At 39.1% G+C, this 18,366-nt stretch overlaps 1 long non-coding RNA gene across 1 annotated transcript; it reads right to left on the reverse strand.

The window, feature by feature from the left end:
* Positions 1-13,773: 13,773 nt before the first annotated feature.
* LOC149917189 (uncharacterized) lies at positions 13,774-18,352 on the reverse strand. The gene is made up of 3 exons (XR_016467985.1): positions 18,248-18,352; positions 14,047-14,217; positions 13,774-13,970 (listed from the first exon to the last, which is right to left on the reverse strand). It is a non-coding gene; the product is annotated as an uncharacterized LOC149917189 (long non-coding RNA).
* Between the last annotated feature and the right edge of the window lie 14 nt (positions 18,353-18,366).

Here is an 18,366-nt window from a genome sequence, read left to right on the forward strand (position 1 = left end):
ACAATAATAATTCCTCAGATTGTACTCTGCTTTGTTAAGAAACTTTAAAAGATAGAATGATTTTAGATATTTAATTATTTTTCCTTATTTTGCTCTGCTTTCACATTTCAAATCCTTTGGTTTCTGAACTCTAAAACCTGTTAATTTTGATCAGCTTTTTTTTCCTTCTGAATTTATAGTGTGCTGTGTTCTTTTCTTTTAAATAAGTATTGTATTAATGCATTTTACATTGCTTAAAATTACTTCACAAGCTGGTGCCAACAGAGATGTGGCAATATCATTTGATATGCTTGCTATTCATGCTTACTTTTAATGTCTTCTTACTGATCTAATCAATAGTTTTAAAGCAGCGTAACACCATCTTTGTAGCCATCTCTCATCTAACATTACAAATTACTTTTAATAGATATTCAAGGCTAATGTGCTGTTATAAAACTTAACTATAGAAATGCAATAGTGCTGAATGCATAGAAGATTGCCTTCAAATTTCATTTAAAAGTTACACAAAATTATTATCCAGTGCCCAAAAAAAGATTTTTTGAGGGGGTGGAGGATACAGAGACAGGCTTCTACAAACATATGGGGGTCACATTCAAAACACGTCTGGTTACTCCCAGAGACAGCAGTCTTTTAGTGTTCTCCAGTTAATAGATTGTTGTCACAGCACATTTGTCACTTCTGGTACATAATCATCTGTAAAATAGGGATTAGGATTTTTTTGGATAAGGCCCAGCCTTATGTGAAATCAGAACAAGGGTCATTACCTTTAATGCCTTTTTATCTCTTTGGATGCTGGAACAATTACTGTTTGGAAAGAAGAAGGACTGGGAGTGAGAATGGGCACATTCCAAGGTGTTCAAGGCATCTGTTTGCCTGGATCAGTGCAATGGAGAGGAAAAAAAAAGTAAATCAGGAGATTCAACCAAAAACTAGCAGCTAAGCCTCCTTGAAGACAGGCAGCAAAAATCCACTAGAGGGAATGGAATGTGGGCTGGAGAGGGCTGAGATGCTGATGGAGTGGGGAGGTTGGGTATGCTAATGTAGGAGGGAGGATTTCCTTGGCTTCCTCTGGCCAGAGCTATTTCACCAGTTTTACCAGGAAAAGAATTCAAAAACAATTTAATGTTTAACAGATGGAAATGAACAGCTTTGATATCAGATCCTGGGGGAGTTATCTTTAGTTTTGGAGGGTATTTACATCAAAAGCTCTTTGGAATTAGGAGTATTAGGAATATAGGATTTGCCTTGCCAGATCAGATTAATCTAGTATAACATTCATCTATCATTAGCATCCAATACTGATGTCTGATACTGCTCAAATAGGTTTTGGATGTGTCTATAACAACTGCTCACCCTGACCCTTCTCCTGCTGTGCAGGAATTTGTATCCGTTATATATTTCTATTCTCTCAGTGTAACTGCAGATATTTTATTGGGATATTTTTTGTTTATTTCATTTTTTTTTCCCATCTTTCTAAGCTTCTATATTATTAGCTGTAAGGCTGAGCTACTGTCACTGTAGCTCAGTATGTTTACCTAAAAGGATGAGCTAAAAAAGATGCTTGTGAAGCCAGGAGCACTCCTCTGAAATGCTGAAGAACAGACACCTGATCCAATCCCAATGTTATCAGCTGGGTGGCAGCTGATGACATACATGGGAAGAAGAGGAGATCCTCCAGATGTGGGTTTTGGTGCCATGAAGTTGGGATCAAAGTCTGAGGTGCACAGTTTTTGTGAGTGAGACCCTACCGGTGGCTTGCTGTGCTACCCATGGGAACAGGCTTTCTGCAGCACACGGAGGGAAAAGTTTCCCTTTCCATTTCCCTTTCCCACATAGTACCATAAAGCCAGAATAAGCGCCATGAAAATCAAAATCACAGTTGCCAAAATAACCCCGACAGAACAGCCTGACAGAGTGTACCCACTAGCATAAGGTGTGCTGCAAGTGGGGCTTGGGGGAGAATGGGCTTGAACAGCTTTTCTTCCAGTTCAGTTCAAAATGTACTTAGTGACTTCAGAGATCAGGCTGCAAGACCCAGAAAGAAAACAATTTCTTCCTCGGATTGAGAGCACAAGCTGCAGCAGCAGCCTCTGCTTATTCATTCTGCCAACACACCACCAGCCTGATGAGGAGAGGCCACGTATTGAGCAGGGCAAGTAATAATTCACTTTCCACACCAATTCATTTTTTTGGCTCCTTCACTAAGATTAATTCTCCTCCTTTGTATTTAATGGCACCCTTAACTACCACAGCAGAACTGCTTTATGAATATCAGCAAACAGACCCCCAGCCATGCTACCAACTACTGCAATGGGTTCACTGGAAAGACATCTGTCCAAAGGCAACCTGGCCATCTCAGTTTCTACAAATGCTCGTTATTTTGGGAAATGGTCCAGAACCCAAAATGAAGCTTTAAAATCCAAATAGCCTGCTTTTCTTTCTGTGGAGTCTCTGCACAGGTTTTTCTCTCAGGCTTCATTTTCATTATCAAAAAGATACATTTCAGACTCCTCCATAGTCACAACCTCTGAATAAATTAAAATTTCAGCTAAGTATATCCTGAAACTGGAACCTAGACCACAAATGTAAATCTTTTGGATCAAAACACAAACCCATTTCTAAGTCCAAAACCATGATGGACCCATTCCTCAGTTATACCCACACAAGAAAAGCTACTTTTGGGGAAGACTCTGACTTTTGATGGCAGGAGTCTACAGTTTGAGGCTGAGCAATTCTGAGACATATGCTGTGAAGCACAGAATGGGGAATCTGACCCTCCAACTCCAATACTTCTCATCCTTCCACTCCCTAACATCGTTTTCTGAGCCCCGGGGTCTCAGTTTGTGCACAAAGAGCCAGATTTTCCCTCTTTTTCATGCCAGCCTCAATCTCTCATCTGTTCTAAATATGGATTTGGCACTGGTTAAAGCGTTTGGTTGAAGTGTATGTGTGTTTTAACTGGTATGATTTTTCCACACAGTTCTTGTACAGGAACATGCCAGGCTAGTTTGAAAATGCCTGATCCAGGGCTTATTTCCACCTGCAACCAGGAAATGGGTTGCTATTAGAAGCACGATTACACTGGAATAATCAGGTCTGTGCCAATGCAGGTAACTTCCCAGAGTGAGCAATGTTTTCCCCAGCTGACAATGTTTTCCCCATCACCCCTTGTCATGACTCAGCCTTTGACTTCGCCACATTCAGCATCTCTCCATCTCCACCCTGGGGTCTGAGGGCAGACTGGACAGTCTCCAGGTCTTTTTGAAGGAAATGCAATCCTTAGGACAACTTCAAGCTTCCGGCGTGCCCTAGGGCTGACTGAGCACATCCTTCCATCTTCAGTTTCTAATATGCCTGTGTTTGTCCTTGTTGTACAAGAAGTTCTTGGCTAGACATAACTGTCAACTTTGCTGGAGACACAGTGTAAATATTTTGCACTTGTACAGCAGTGTACTTACTGAGGGAAATTGTACTGCATAGCAGTCTGTGCCGGGTTAACAGCAAAAGCAAGTTTTCTCATCTCTTCGAAGCAGCTCAATCTGTAGTGTGGTGCATGATTTAGCAGCATTTGTGATGTTTCCCTGATTAATTCTTAAATGGGTCTCCTAGCAACAGATGAAGAGAGACCACAAGTACTTCGCTATAGGAGAAACATCTTTGTATTGTTGTGTGGTGTCAAGTATTAGGAGTCCTACTTTCCCATTTATGAATGTTCATGTAGGTCTTTGCTAGGCAGTCACTTTTGCACTCAGATATTCCTCAGATAAAGCATTGGATTAGAAAAGCTTCCCTAAGCACAAGAACATGAAAAGTAGACAATCTCTTGAAATTCCAGCATCCGGATTTGCAATTAAAAGTAATTACTTGTTTAAAATATATGTTAAAGGATGCCAGGTTTGGTTCTAGAGATTTTTAAGATAAATCCCATAGCCTTTGTGGAAACTCACAGGTGAAGAGCAAGAAGATCAAGGCAAGACTTTTTTTGGATGTTTCTGCAGCAGAACAATTACTTTTGCAATTAATTCCTGATGTTACAGAACCAATGTGTAAATTTTTCATATTTGAGCTCCTCCTTGATAAAATCAGAAAATACCATATTAGAATCAGATGCTTCAGTTTCACATATAGAAAATGCAACAAGACTGCAATGGAATAAATGCACCATTTTCATCATTTCCTTCTACCTCTCAGCCTATTATTCCCTTGAAAATTAGGCACACTGCCTACTAAAGGAAGTGTCATTTGCAGAAAAGCAGTGCATTTCCACTGAAACACCAAGCATTGGTAAAATTCACCTGTGACTTGAATTACAATCGCAGTCAAAGGCCAGCAACACTTGTGCATCCTTCTGGAAAAACAAGGATGGAGTCCTGGTGGCAGATCTGTACTCCTGGAAACCTCTCACTGGATGTGCTGGGAAGAAAAAGTGGGTATTTCCCTACAGGTGTTAAGACAACTAAACAACCCAGGGAAAAGACTTGGATTACTGGAGGCTATTAAATCCTTAATTAAAAGACAGTACAAAGGAATCTCAATGCACCGACAAGGTATTTGCCCTCACTCCAGTTTTAATCAAATTGTTGTTTCAATAGATTTATTAATTTACTTCAGGATTAGATGCTTTCCTTAGATGTGTCTTCTTGATCTAAAAGTAAAATTGATGTAACACTGCAGTACAGATACCAAAATGGAAAAGGAGCTAAAGTGACAAACAACAGGGAAATAAAGACAGTTGAGGGGCTGCATCTTTTTAGGAAGGGAAATCTAAAAAATAAACCAAAACCAAACAACAACAAAAATACCCACAAACCATATTAGTTTTCCTGTAAATTATATGTAGGGAAGTGGGATTTCAAATGAAATTAATCCCAGCCTGAGGGTGAATATTCTGTGTGTATAACTTATTGCTTATGGAGAGATTTGCAAGATTGAGTTCTCAGCATACATTCCTGGGTCATTACCTTTACATCCAGCCTTGAAAGCTAAACATTGAGCTGTTGTCATTTCTGAGGAGCCTGTGGTCAGTGTTTGTGAGCAGGAGGGCTGGATGGACAGGTCTGGGATGCCCAGTGCTGAAGAGCAGGGAAGGGATGCTGAGGATTGCAATCCCCTGGTTCTCAGCAGAGCTGCCTCCTAGGGTATATATATCAAAAAGCTGAAATCTCAGCTCCTCTATTTCCAGTTCTCAGCTGTTTTGCTATCTGTGTAGTGAGGAGGCAGTTCCCTACACCGAAAAATATCTTGACAAAATAAAGAAGTATGTTAGACTATCCATCATTAATATGAACTCTTAAAAGCATATTTAATTTGGTTGTCTTTGGGAAAAAAAACCCAGCAGACTAAAATTCCAGCTGCTCAAAATATGCCAGCACTAACTGCAACTGCAGGGCTTGGAGAATAAATCGCAGAAGCCCCATTGATTTATAAACCCTCCTGCTTCTGAGGCAGAAAGCTCAGCCTCCATCTTTCATCACTGGTTCATTACTGGTATATTCTCCTGTATTTGTTTGCTTTTTATTCTCAAGATTTGGGTGTTCCAAAACACAGAGCTGTAGCCAGAAAAAGCTGCCATCCTCAGGGAGGCAGATCTCTGTCAGAAAAAGCCCATCATAATTTTCCTTGCATTGCTAGTGGGATACCTGTCTGATGAGTGCAACTTTTACAAGACCTCTTTATAGCCTCAGCACCCCGCTTTTCCCTCCCAAAAAGGGATTTCAGTAGAAAAACAGTAGTGCCGTTTCCATATCCATTCAGCAGATGGCATCAATTAATCTGTCTTCTCACTCAAAATGTTAATATTTTATAAGAATGAGAGAACATTCACTTATTTTATTCTCCTTCCCACAGGCATGCACTTAAAAAATGTTTCCTAATTTATCTTAATTCATATCTCCTATTTCATAATTACCATTTTACTATACTTTCTGCCCCTGTCATAGCTTAGTTGTGTTTTTTGAAATTTAATCAAATAATAATTAAATTCCAAGGGTAGCACCTCTGGTTATCTCTTCATAATTAAACTTCACTTTTTTCTTCAGGAATATCTGAAAGAAAAAGGCAATTTCTTCTAAGAATGCATGCATATCATTTGTGTGCTAGTTTGATGACTGAAGTGACTTTGGCAGGGAATTCAGAGATGCACTTCATGCATTCAGATCCAGGCTTTGGAGGAATTTTTTGTTTTCATTTGGGATGGGTTAGCTAGTTTCAAGAAGTTCCAAACACATGCTCAGCACAAAACTCAAGAGGTTTGTAAGTCTTCTATCTGGAACACTGTTTTTGCTGGGCAATGTATGCAATACAAATTGTTCTTGTTTCGCCTTCCCCTATAGGCAGACTAAATTATGCTACTGTTCAGTGTAACTCAAAATTCTTTCCTGTATGTGCTCAAGGAGGAACTATCAATATTTGCATAACGGGGCAATTGGATTTCCCCTGAAAACCTGGGGCAAAATCTAAATTTCACTTGTCTGAAGAGGATTGAGATAATGTTAGAGTGCTATTACTACGGTGAGAGCCATGCCCAGGCTACCATTCTGCTTTGGAAATAACCTTCCTTTGCTTGAGGCAAGGGGTACTTGGCATCTGAAATTCACAAAGGTTGAAAAAAAAAAAAAAAAAAAAGGAACATAACTCTCTCAATATTTCAGAGTTTACATTGACAAAATTGCTCTTAATATTTTATTGGACTATCTCCTCTCTAGATGGCTTGAGGGTATTTTCCTCAAAATAAATAATGGTCAACATTTAAAATAATAGCTTCTTATTCAGCAATTATTTACAGTCCCATGATTAAGTAATGAAACTGGAAGATCTGCAGAGAGATGATTATAATATTGTCAGTGTCAAGCAAGGTGGCGGGTGGAGGAGTTTGCTGGGCAGGTACATACCCAGCTGGGACAGAAGTGGCAGCAGGTAGGACAGAACATCATTTTAGTCTATCAGCAATGTAATGTGCTATCTCAAGTGCTGAAAGAGATGAAGAGGGAAGATGATGGTGATGATAAGTTGATGAGTTTCTCCAAATTGAGCTTATACCAGTCCAAAAATGGAGAAGGGTAAATAATAACCCATGCACGCGTTGTGGGCAGGATGATGTGTTTGTTCTTGGTTATGTGGAATAATTGTAAAGGTAAAGTGGGCTGTTAAGTATTACACATCAATGTTTCCTACCTTATTAGATTACAGTACTCTCTCAGAACCTGCTATCAGTGCAGAGAGTCCCTCTCCTTACACAAACCTTGACAGCTATACAACACTTAAATTTAATTACTTTAGCTGAAACCGTTCTTGTACAAAGGTTGTTTTCAAATTAATTAATCTGCTTCCACCATATGTCAAAATAATTTTTTTATATCTCTCATGATTTTTCAGACACAAACAAAACTCATTCAAGATCCATATGTCTATAATTTGCTGTTGTTCTGCATTTGTACCTTTTTTTTTTTTTCTCCAACTGGAAGATACTTTTATTCAACCTTTCATTGAAAAGTCATCCTTAAAAATAATAAGCTTTTAACAATGCCATCTAATTATAATAAGTATATATCTCCATTTTCTTTAGAACTGGTATCCCTCTTGTGAACATAAATCCCATTCTTTTAATGAGTAGTTAAGGAAACTATTGAGTATTTGGCCTTTTAATGTAATACTTGTCCATGAATAACCAGTTGGAACTCCACAGATGACTGTTTGTCCACAGACCAAACAGTTAACAGCTAATACTCTGGAGCAGTTAGCACTTAATCTAGTTAATTTCCTTGAAAAAAATAAAATAAAATAGAGAGAGAGAATGGGTAAGTAAAAGAGAGAGCACTACCTTCCTGTACTGATAATGTCTAATTTTTAATCCTATAATTATCCTGGTAGCATGAGATATTAAGTTATCAGCTTTGCTATTCAAATTAGAACTCTTAGTCTCTGCCAGTTGAAACTATCTCAAAATTTAATAATAATAATAATAACAGCAATAATAATAGTAATAGGGGACATGAATCTCATAGCTGTGTTGATTCCTCATACAGTACATTTGCTGGCAAAAAATAAAGGAGCACCTCATTATTTTCCAATGAATATTCTCAGAGTCTTGACTAGCATGGGACAAATCCTTCAGTGGCCTCACATTTTTCTGTAGAAAATAACAGTAAAAGTGATTTGGAAGTAAGAAAACTTTTTCTGTTGACCAAGGAAGTGTTGCTGCAACCAAGCGAGGAATGCTTGGACAACTTCTGCTCCCAAAAGCAATAGTCTTAGACATTCTCATTATTGGAAGGTTTAGAGGTCACTGGACAATCAAAATCTTCACTAATAACAGTCTGAAGTGTTAGAAAATTATGAATCTGTTCTCCCCTACTCTTTAAAGTCATGAGTTTTGTTATCAGAAAGCTGAAAGAAAATAGATCTTTTTTTTTTCCTGCTTGATATATATATATTTAATCTTCCAGAGAAAAAGGAGCATTCATTTCTTAAATGTTAACCTCTGATGTAGAGCCTTAGGATATTTTTCATAATTATTTTGGGGGGAAAGAAGAGGTGTTAACATCAACAGTTAACTGCAATTACTATTGTCACAGCTCTGCCACAGAGAATCTGATCTTGTGCCTTCTATGCCATTAATTTCTTTCTATTTAGATCAACGGCTCTTGAATGCAAAGCTGTGTTTTGCTTCATCTAGATTTGTTAATATAATAGTGAAACTCTGAGAGTCAGAGGAAGTTTGAAAGACTCTGGACTTTAGGAGGGGTTGATGAGAGGTATGTAGAAGGGAGTTCTTGTTATGAATACCACTTTATGGTCAGTATATGAGGTCTGGATTTTTCTGGATCCTGATTAATTCTTTTCAAATGTTGCCAAACAGAGATACTGCATCTTCAGGGAATGCAGTGGACTATTGCAGGAACAGAGTAAATATCAACAGGGCAGTAACATACCAGCTATTCAGACCAGGAATCCATCGATAAAGCGATTTTTAAGATGCTAGATAATAACAATGTAGTAAGTGATATATAGAAAGTAAAAAAGGAAATAAAAGCATCCTTTACTCCAAGTGTTGTTTTTTTTGTTGTTGTTGTTTTCTTTTTTAAATTCTCTTCTTTCTTTTTTCCTTTTTTTTTTTTTTTTTTTTCTATATTAAAGACAGATAGAGGAAAGTACATGGTTTATGGTTTTCACTTCAGATTTTACCGTGTAATTCTGAGTACACCTTAAACCATGAAGGATGAGGCATGGAATTCCCAGAATTATCTATGCTGTAGAAACAAACAAACAAACAAACAAACAAACAAACAAACAAAGGAGAAGGTTCCAACATAGTTTTGTCCACAGAAATTCTTTACAAACAGCAAGCAGACGACAACGGCAAAAGAAGAAGACAATGGTTTATTACAGAGAAGAGTTCCAAATCTGTGGAATCTGACACAAGACTCCAAAAGTGACAATTTAAACACATGAAATTTCAGAGGATTAGGAGCCCTATTCTGAATGTCCTATTGAAACAGGTTACACAATCATCTTCCACAGTACTGGCACCATTTAATTTGAAGGCAATTTTAAAATCAAAGTGAACACATCTCTCACTCAAAGTGAATTAGACTTGGCAGGTCCTATATAGATGAGAAGAGTTAAGCTCTGGTGTGGGCTATAAAGTTCTGGTTCATAGAGACAAAATCCCGAGAAGGGGAATAAAAATCTTAGAACTATTACAAAGGGGAGAAGCGTGTGCCCCTGAAAATCAGAAAGAAAATCAGAAGAGTCACTGGTGTGGGAATTTTTATCTCCAGATTGAAGGATTTCAAGCAATACAGCCTGTTTGTGCAAAGAAAACTTCTTCAGAGCAGGGAGAAGAAAAAAATAACAAGCACATTGGAGTGTTTGCTCTGAGTAGTCAATGAAAAATAAGTATTCATTACTCAAGAAGAAACAATTGCACAGTTCACCAAACGTCCAAAGAGCAGTAGAGAAAAAGATAGAAAGCAGAACAAATTTTGAAGCAACAAATCTCAAGAATCAAGTTTGATTGTTTTAAACTCTCATATGATTTAATGAGTTTTTAAAACTGCTTGGACTGTCAATGTGAAGGAGACAAATAAATTGATATGTGGGAATCAATCCAAGTGCCTAAACATGCACAAAAGTATTAAAGCTGGTTTTCAAAAGCACCCCGCTATTTCCTATAACCTTGGCCTCAATCCAGGTTTTCAGGCAATCAAGGGTCAGATTCAATAGCCTAATATATATATATAAAAATACTAATGGGACCTGCATAATTGCTTAACTAATTCCACTGCTTGACTCCTGACAAAAAAAAAAAAAAAAAGACAATTTATATATTCTACTGACCTTTGAAAAGAAATTGTAAATGATGAGATTTATTCATTAAGAGTTCATTTGCACAATCTGATGTGTAAGAATAACATTAAATGCTAGTGGCATCAGATGCACTTTTTGACCACCTACATCAAAGAAGCCTGAGATACCTTCTAAACTGTAGAATATTTTTCACTGTGGCTTTATCAAAATGGCAAGATAATTTTAATATTTGTCCTGGCATAAAACTTGAGTTTTATTTTCAGATCAATCAACATGAGTTTGGCTCCATCTGCACAAGTAAAATTACTTGTAACCACCTTACTGTAATCAAATTAAAAATAAATATGATTATTAAACTGGAGGAATTTTTCTGGTGGATTTAGAGTTAAAACACAGATTTTCCCTGTTCTTTCTTGGCTGTGGATTTTTTTTCCAGCCACTAAATCTAAAGAAATAGCAAAGGAATCAACATAATACTCTGCTTTTTCTTTTCTCTACTACCAGTTAAAAAACACTATCTGTGTAGTCCTTTTCATTTTATAATGCCAGCTGGAAAATTATATGCCTCTATTTCTTTCAAAAGGTACCATTTTGAAAATCTAAAGGGAAAATTGTTAATAAAAAATGGAGCAATGGCACTGACTGAGCATTAGTGCACATGCTCAACCACTAAGCTGGTCTAAGATGTGCTTTATACTCAGCATACTGCATGCCTTCAGACTGAGAAAATTAGTTTAAGACTGAGAACTTCTGAACTGCAGATGAAGACCCATTGTCCTCTGTAGAAATGCAGAGCAATTGTCATCCACTTGATGCCAATAAATCCAGGTTGTGTTCCTTGGAAATGAATGTTTTGCACTGTCTTCTTTACGTACATATCTTGCTTTGAAAGTAATACCTCCTATTTATTTCCATGGAGAGTACACCAGACACAAAGAACAAATAACACTCTCTGGTAGAGCAAATTCTCAGCTACAAAGCACTACTTTTTTTTTTTTTCTTTTTTTTTTTTTTCACCAGGATGAACAAGAGCCTGCATGCCAAGCTAGTAAGGATCTGTACCAGTGGAGGTGACCACTGTTGCTGTTGCCACTGCTGAAACACACAACCCACTGCCTCACTGTGTTCACATCCACTGTTTAGTCTCCATAAACATTCACAGAATCACAGAATCACAGAATGACCTGGGTTGGAGGGGACCTCAAGGATCATGTAGTTCCAACCCCCCTGCCTAGCAGGGCCACCAAACATACACCTTTACTAGATCAGGTTGCCCAGAGCCTCGTCCAACCTGGTCTTGAACACCTCCAAGGACGGGGCATCCACAACATCCCTGGGCAGCCTGTTCCAGCACCTAACCACCCTCCTAGTAAAAAACTTCCCCCTAACATCCAACCTAAATCTTCCCTCTTTTAACTTAAAACCATTTCCCCGTGTCCTGCTATTATCAGCCCTTATGAAGAGTTTACTCCCCTCCTGGGAGTAAGTTCCCTTCAGATATTGAAAGGCTGCAATGAGGTCGCCCCGCAACCTTCTCTTCTCCAGGCTGAACAAACCCAACTCCCTCAGCCTGTCCTCATAGGGGAGGTGCTCCAGCCCCCTGATCATCTTCGTGGCCCTCCTCTGGACCCTTTCCAAAATCTCCATGTCTTTTTTGTACTGAGGGCTCCACACCTGAACACAGTACTCCAGATGGGGCCTCACAAGAGCAGAGTAGAGAGGGACAATCACCTCCCTATCCCTGCTGACCACCCCTCTCCTGATGGAGCCCAGGATCCCATTTGCTTTCCGGGCTGCCAGAGCGCACTGCTGGCTCATGTTAAGTTTCTCATCTATCAGGACCCCTAGGTCTTTCTCTGCCGAGCTGCTCTCAAGGACAACTCCCCCCAGCCTGTACAGGTGCCTGGGGTTCTTCCGGCCCAAGTGCAAAACCTTGCACTTTGCCTTATTGAACCTCATTAGGTTCACCCGAGCCCAGCTTTCCAGCCTGTCAAGGTCCCTCTGAATGGCCTCCATTCCCTCCACCGTATCGACTGCACCACTCAGCTTGGTGTCATCAGCAAACTTGCTGAGGGTGCACTCCATTCCCTCATCGATGTCATTAATAAAGATGTTAAAGAGCACCGGTCCCAAGACATTCAGCAGGTGTCAGTGAATGTCAATGGGTGCCATTTTTTTCAGCATGGAGTAATTCAATTCCACACCTTTCCTCCATATGCTCTTTCACGTCAGACACAATTCTGTCACTGTCCCTCTGCTGCCATCTGTCACACAGTAACAAAATGTCACAAAATATTGGTGGGAAAGTTCAGCCTCTACTGCTGTACCACAAACATCTGCTTTTGATATCATGGGCCAACATATAGGAGGCATTACTTTCAGAGAGGCCTTTGTGCCTAGCAGTGGCATGTAATTTTGGTGAAGATTTCAAGGTTGTTTTTCTCTGTTACCTCTGTTTATTTTGCACTCACTGTCAATACAGGAAAAGGAACAAAAAATAATAGAAAAACACTTAAAAATATGTAGACATTTAATGTATAGATCATCTCTGCCCAGAATGCTCTTACCAAGTCCTTGATGTCCTCCACTAAATTATACTGCTGGTGGTTCTCTCTGACCTTGAGTTAAACATCCATCTCCTCCCAACCCTTACTTGTAAGCAGAATTTTCAGGCTGAGGTCTTAAAACAGATGATAATGTTATTTTCACCTTTTATTTGTAGAAAGTATTTCATTTCCGTAGTGTTTTCAATTAGTAGAACATAGAAAAAAGTGTCAAAAGCATTTCACTTCATTTGAAAAGAATACAAGCTTCCATCACTAACTTGTCAATGCAATTAGCCATATTCATGATCTGATGCATCTCGCTGAAGTTGTGACTTTCGATTTATTGTCAAGGACTACATATCTATGACAAGTTTTTCAGAGTGAGTGAAAAGGTTAACATCTAGTCTGCTTGTGTTCAAGTTTGCATTCAAGTCCTCTGTAAATTCTCAAACATTTCCCCCTACTCTGTCAATTGGTTTTCTGAGGTCAAGCTTTTCATTCTTATTTTGAAGCTGTGGTTGCTACACCTTTAGACATCATGATACAGTTTGGGAAAACCCTAAATAACATTGTATTGTGAGTTCTGATTTAGTAACTAACAAAAGAGAGAGCTCTACTGAACCACACAAAAGATCCATGTTTTCTTACATTTAACAAACTGCCGAAAGACCTGTAATTTAGATAGTAGAAACTAAGAAGTTCTGTGCTCCAAGTGAAGAGAGATAAAGGGCTATAAGGCAGGGAAAGAGAAAAGATAAAAGAGCATCACTGCAAGATCCATTTTTGATACAATCCATCCCTTTTAGACATCCCTTTTAGCTAAAAGGTCTGTTTACGCCATCCTGCGTTTTTATTCCAAATGTCAAAGTGAATGATATTAAAAGTATAGATTAGAAAGCAATTGCCCAAACACAATGTCCTATGAGTTACAGAAGAGTAAAGAGTTGCTTTATGAAACTTTGGACAGAGGAAACATGATAATTCTTTCTTATTCCAGACTGCAAACCAGCTGATTGTAGCAAACTTTCTAAAACTCGAGTTCTCCCCTAACTCCCTACTGGTGTTGATCAGCAATTGCTGCCTACACTGCACCATCCACACTGGCTCTTGAAGGTCCTGTCAGTGGAGAAAAAGGAAAATTACTTCTGTATCGTAGAACCAGAGAATGTCCATAGCTGGAAGGGACCCTTACAGATCATCAAGTCCAACTTCTGGCTCCACACAGCACCACCAAAAATCAGATCACGTGTCTGAGGGTGTTGTCCAGATGCTCCTTGTACTCCACCAAACTCGGTGCCATGACCACTTCCCTGGGGAGCCTTTTCCAGTCTCCTCAGTGATGAAACTTTTCCTGATATCCAACCTGTATGTTTTTGAAGACCAAGTCAAGGACCATGACATCAAGCCAGCAGAAGTAACCACATTCCCACTCACTGGAGCAGACTGACAAGATTCAAACTGCAAAGAATTTGATTTTGCATTCCCATGAGTTACATATGCTTTTTCTGGTTGCAATTTTACCCTATTTTGTTTACTTTTTGTGCAAATATTTTTTCAGCACAAGGGCTGTATACCAACTCATTTAAGCTGTTGTGTACAGTGAGAGTAGGTTCAGTATGTGGAGCATTTGAGAGCTGAAGGCATGTAGCATGCTTTTGGATGGCTATACCAGGAGGAAGGTTGCCAGACTTCACAGGGCTTGTGCTGTCTGATCTGAAGTAACCCTAGAGCAAACCACTCTATCAACTCTGCCCAGGTTTTCTTTTGGAGCGAACTCATTGGTTTGCTCAAGGAGGGATTATGGGAGGCTATAGAGATGCACACAGCTTGGATATCCCATACAACAGGCTTTGCAGAGAAGTGGAGAACAAGCCAAAAGGTCAGCGCAGAACTGAGTCCTTTGTGGAGAAAGTTGATGATGTATTTGCATAAGCTTTCCATATTGCCAAAACCACCTTGACATGCCAGGTATATGGGGTCATTATTTATGTGAAGAAATGAATATTTGTTTTTTTGGTGTGCAAATCCAGTATTTTATGCTACTTCCAATTTAAAAAAAAAAAAAAAAAAAAGCCTCTGAAAAGTGGTGGGATTTTTTGGTGAAAATATTACAAATGATAATTTGTATTCTTATAAATTTTAAATGCATGCATATACCAGCTAGTCCCTACCGTACTGAGTACTGCATTTTGTAGCAACCCTATCTGCAATGTTCTGCTACTCACTTGAGAGCACCACTGCTTCACTTTTAGAGACACTGCTTGCCAGCTTCCACAGAGCTTCAAAGAGGAGCCCATGAGTTATACAGAAGAGCTCAGTGCCTATGATCCTTGGTCACTGCAGGGAGCCATTACAGTAACCAAAGGGGTTACATTCATGTGGCAAAATTAGCCAAGGCATATCCTTACAAGTACAACTACCAAGCGTTAGTACGTCCAGATCAGTTGTCCATACCCACAAACTTCAAGAAATAGCATAAGCTCCAGCAGAGATCATGGGGGCAAAGCAGCATGCATGCAGAGAGGGCAATCAAGACGCCAGGGCTTTGCAGTGAGTTAGAAAGCAAGCAAATTCCAAGCCATGGCTTGAATGAAAATGAAGATGTTGGACTGGATTAGCAACAGGTGGGTGACGCAGCTGCTGTCTGCATTCTTGTTTAGAGGAACAGGTCTAAGAGCAGCCCAGAGTTGGGCTGAGCTGTGCACTCCTTGAACTTCTAGCTGCAATGCAATGATCAGCTCTACTCAATGTAAAGGTAAGCAAAGTAGTTTTAACTCCTCTCCAGAAGTCATTTAAGCTATCCTGGATTGAATTAGGAGCAGCTGTTTACAGTGTTATCACCTACAGCTGAGGAGAGCTTTAGAAAGTTGTCCTTAACCCCTCTTAGTGTTCAGTTGTTCTTGTTTCCTTATGACTCTTCATTCAATCCATTGCCTATGCTGCTAAGGCCAATTCTTGGGTTTTCAAGAAAACTGTGATAATTAAAGAACAAAGACTGTCTGAAGGCAGGACCAAGGAGCAGCAAGAGGGAAGCAATACTGAAAAGCGCAGGGACAGGGCTGATTATACCAGCAGCTGCTCTTCGTCCTTTTGTCCTTCTGTGCCTGCGAGTGAGGATGTTTGAGGCTGAGCCTATTTCAGAGCTGAAAAATGCCATCTCTTTGGTTATACACAGGCAAAGTAGCCATCGACAGGCATTGCAGCTGCCAAAATTATGGTGTTATTGGGAAAATTTTTAACAGGTCTCTCAGTAACAATTGTAGAACTACACTGCAGCTTTGCCTTTTGACTTCTGTCTGTGCTCACATTTTTGTATAAATTAAGCGCTATGTAATCATCTTCGCTATAAGAAACAACTGCAACATTGAGTGTCTGACTGAACTATACTTAATAATGATTTGCATATATTCTTCCCCACACTTAAATTTGGAGTTCTGTCTTAAATGTGTCTCCAAACCCCATGCACATTTAATCAACTTTCATAAATCACAGAGATTTTATTGTAAATCTTGCACAATCCCTTATCATTACTGTGGTGGATTACAGGAGCTTAATCTGCCAATATGGATGTGGAGACACTTCACCACCTCTGGTCACCTGCTCAGCTTTACTCTGCAGTGATAAAATGTACTAAAAAACACCAGTTCCTTTCCAGTTTTCAAAGCCTGAGTGGGGAAAAATCAAGATAGAATCATAGAATCGTAGAATGGCCTGGGTTGAAAAGGACCATAATGATCATCTGCTATGTGCAGGGTCACCAACAAACAGACCAGGCTGCCCAGAGCCACATCCAGCCTGGCCTTGAATGCCTGCAGGGATGGGGCATCCACAACCTCCTTGGGCAACCTGTGCCAGTGCCTCACCACCCTCTGTGTGAAAAACTTCCTCCTACTATCTAACCTAAATGTAGCAGCAGCACAAGAGACACAACCAAGTGTGTGCCTATAATTAAAAACAGTAGCAGCGTAATTAGGATGAAAAGAGAGGCAGAAAGGTAACCAATCTTCACCAGTGATTTGAGAAAACACAAAAGTGAAATGGGCTTTTTGCCATTAGCTTGCCTAGGGCTGGGCTTTCCCTGCAAACTTCACGCCCTCTTAGATATCCGCTTTCAGTTTTGTAGTTATTAGGACTAACACAAAATCAAGCAGATAGTTTTCATTGTGTCATGCTTTCAAGAAGTTGCAGTCAAGAGTTGTCACCCAGAAAAGCATATTTTAATTTTATAGCATAATATTTACCTGGTAGCTCATTGCGCTATTTCTGTGTTTCCTTCCACATGAGATAATGTGTATGCAGCACAGCAATACATAATGGTATTATTAAAAAAAGAAAACAATGAACAAAGTTCAATTGCATATAATGGCTTATATTGCCTATATGTATGTGCACACACAAGGTAAGTTTTATTTCTGAAAAACAGAAATGGAAATTTGCAGTATTTGTTACACTTATCAGGCTAGAACACCTTTAAAAGGTTTCTTTCGGAAGATGTTTCTATGTGACTAAAAGCAGTTAATAGTGGCTTGTTTTTTGTTGTTGTTGAAAACCTCCAGTTATCTTTCTAGAAATGACTAATACTGCACATCTATTTCAGCCTGGGTGCATGAGAATACAGTTGTGTTGCTGCAAAAGGAGTCACACTTGTGTAGTCAGGTTTGATCAGAACGGCTCTGCTGTGCATCCTGTCTGTGTTTCCACAACAATCCACTGCTGCTTAATAACAATCCATAATGTTCTGAAAATAATAAGCCTAGGTGGTCTGGAGAAATAGCAAATGGAAATCCTGTCACATCTTATCCGGAGAGAATTGATACATTTTGTTTTTCTCCATTCCCCAGGGGGTACAGCAGATGTACAGGTGCTGGGCTAGAAATTGTTATAATTACAAAACCTGTATTCTGTTCCTCGGAGAGCTTTGAAATTTTCAACATACAGTAGAAAGTTGAACTTTGAAGAGGGAAAAAAAAAAAAAAATCCATATGCCTGAAGAACAATAGAGTACAGGATGATTTCCTGAATTATTTACTGCAGCAAGTCGATCATTAAGAAATACAGCACAACAAACAAAACTCTGAAGAAGCACTGTAAATCTGAGCGATATCAAAAACAAAACTGCTGGTCCTCAAAGTTTGTGTTTGTTTGTTTTTTCTTTCTTTTTTTCTTTTTTTTTTAACACAACTTTCATTTTATATTTTCTTCACCTAAGGTCTGCTTATATAAGAATCTACATGGATGGACAAAGCTCTTCCTCTCACCATATTTCCATTATCAGCGTGCTTGAACGGAGCTACTGGCTTTATATGAGAGGAAAACTCTTTATTATTACTAAAATAAGAAAATGTTGAATTCGATAGGTTGCAGTTAATAATAGTACTAATCCATTTACTTACAAAGATCTGCTGTTGATGATAATAAATGATTCAGGTCTGAGATGAAGATTGCCTTGTTCTGTGGGGTACCCACTATTCTCCTAAGCCAAAGATGAATCCTCTGGTTTGGTGAGCTCCAG

This window comes from Phasianus colchicus, chromosome 7 (assembly GCF_987193195.1).
Source record: "Phasianus colchicus chromosome 7, bPhaCol1.hap1.1, whole genome shotgun sequence".
Lineage (NCBI taxonomy): Eukaryota > Metazoa > Chordata > Aves > Galliformes > Phasianidae > Phasianus > Phasianus colchicus.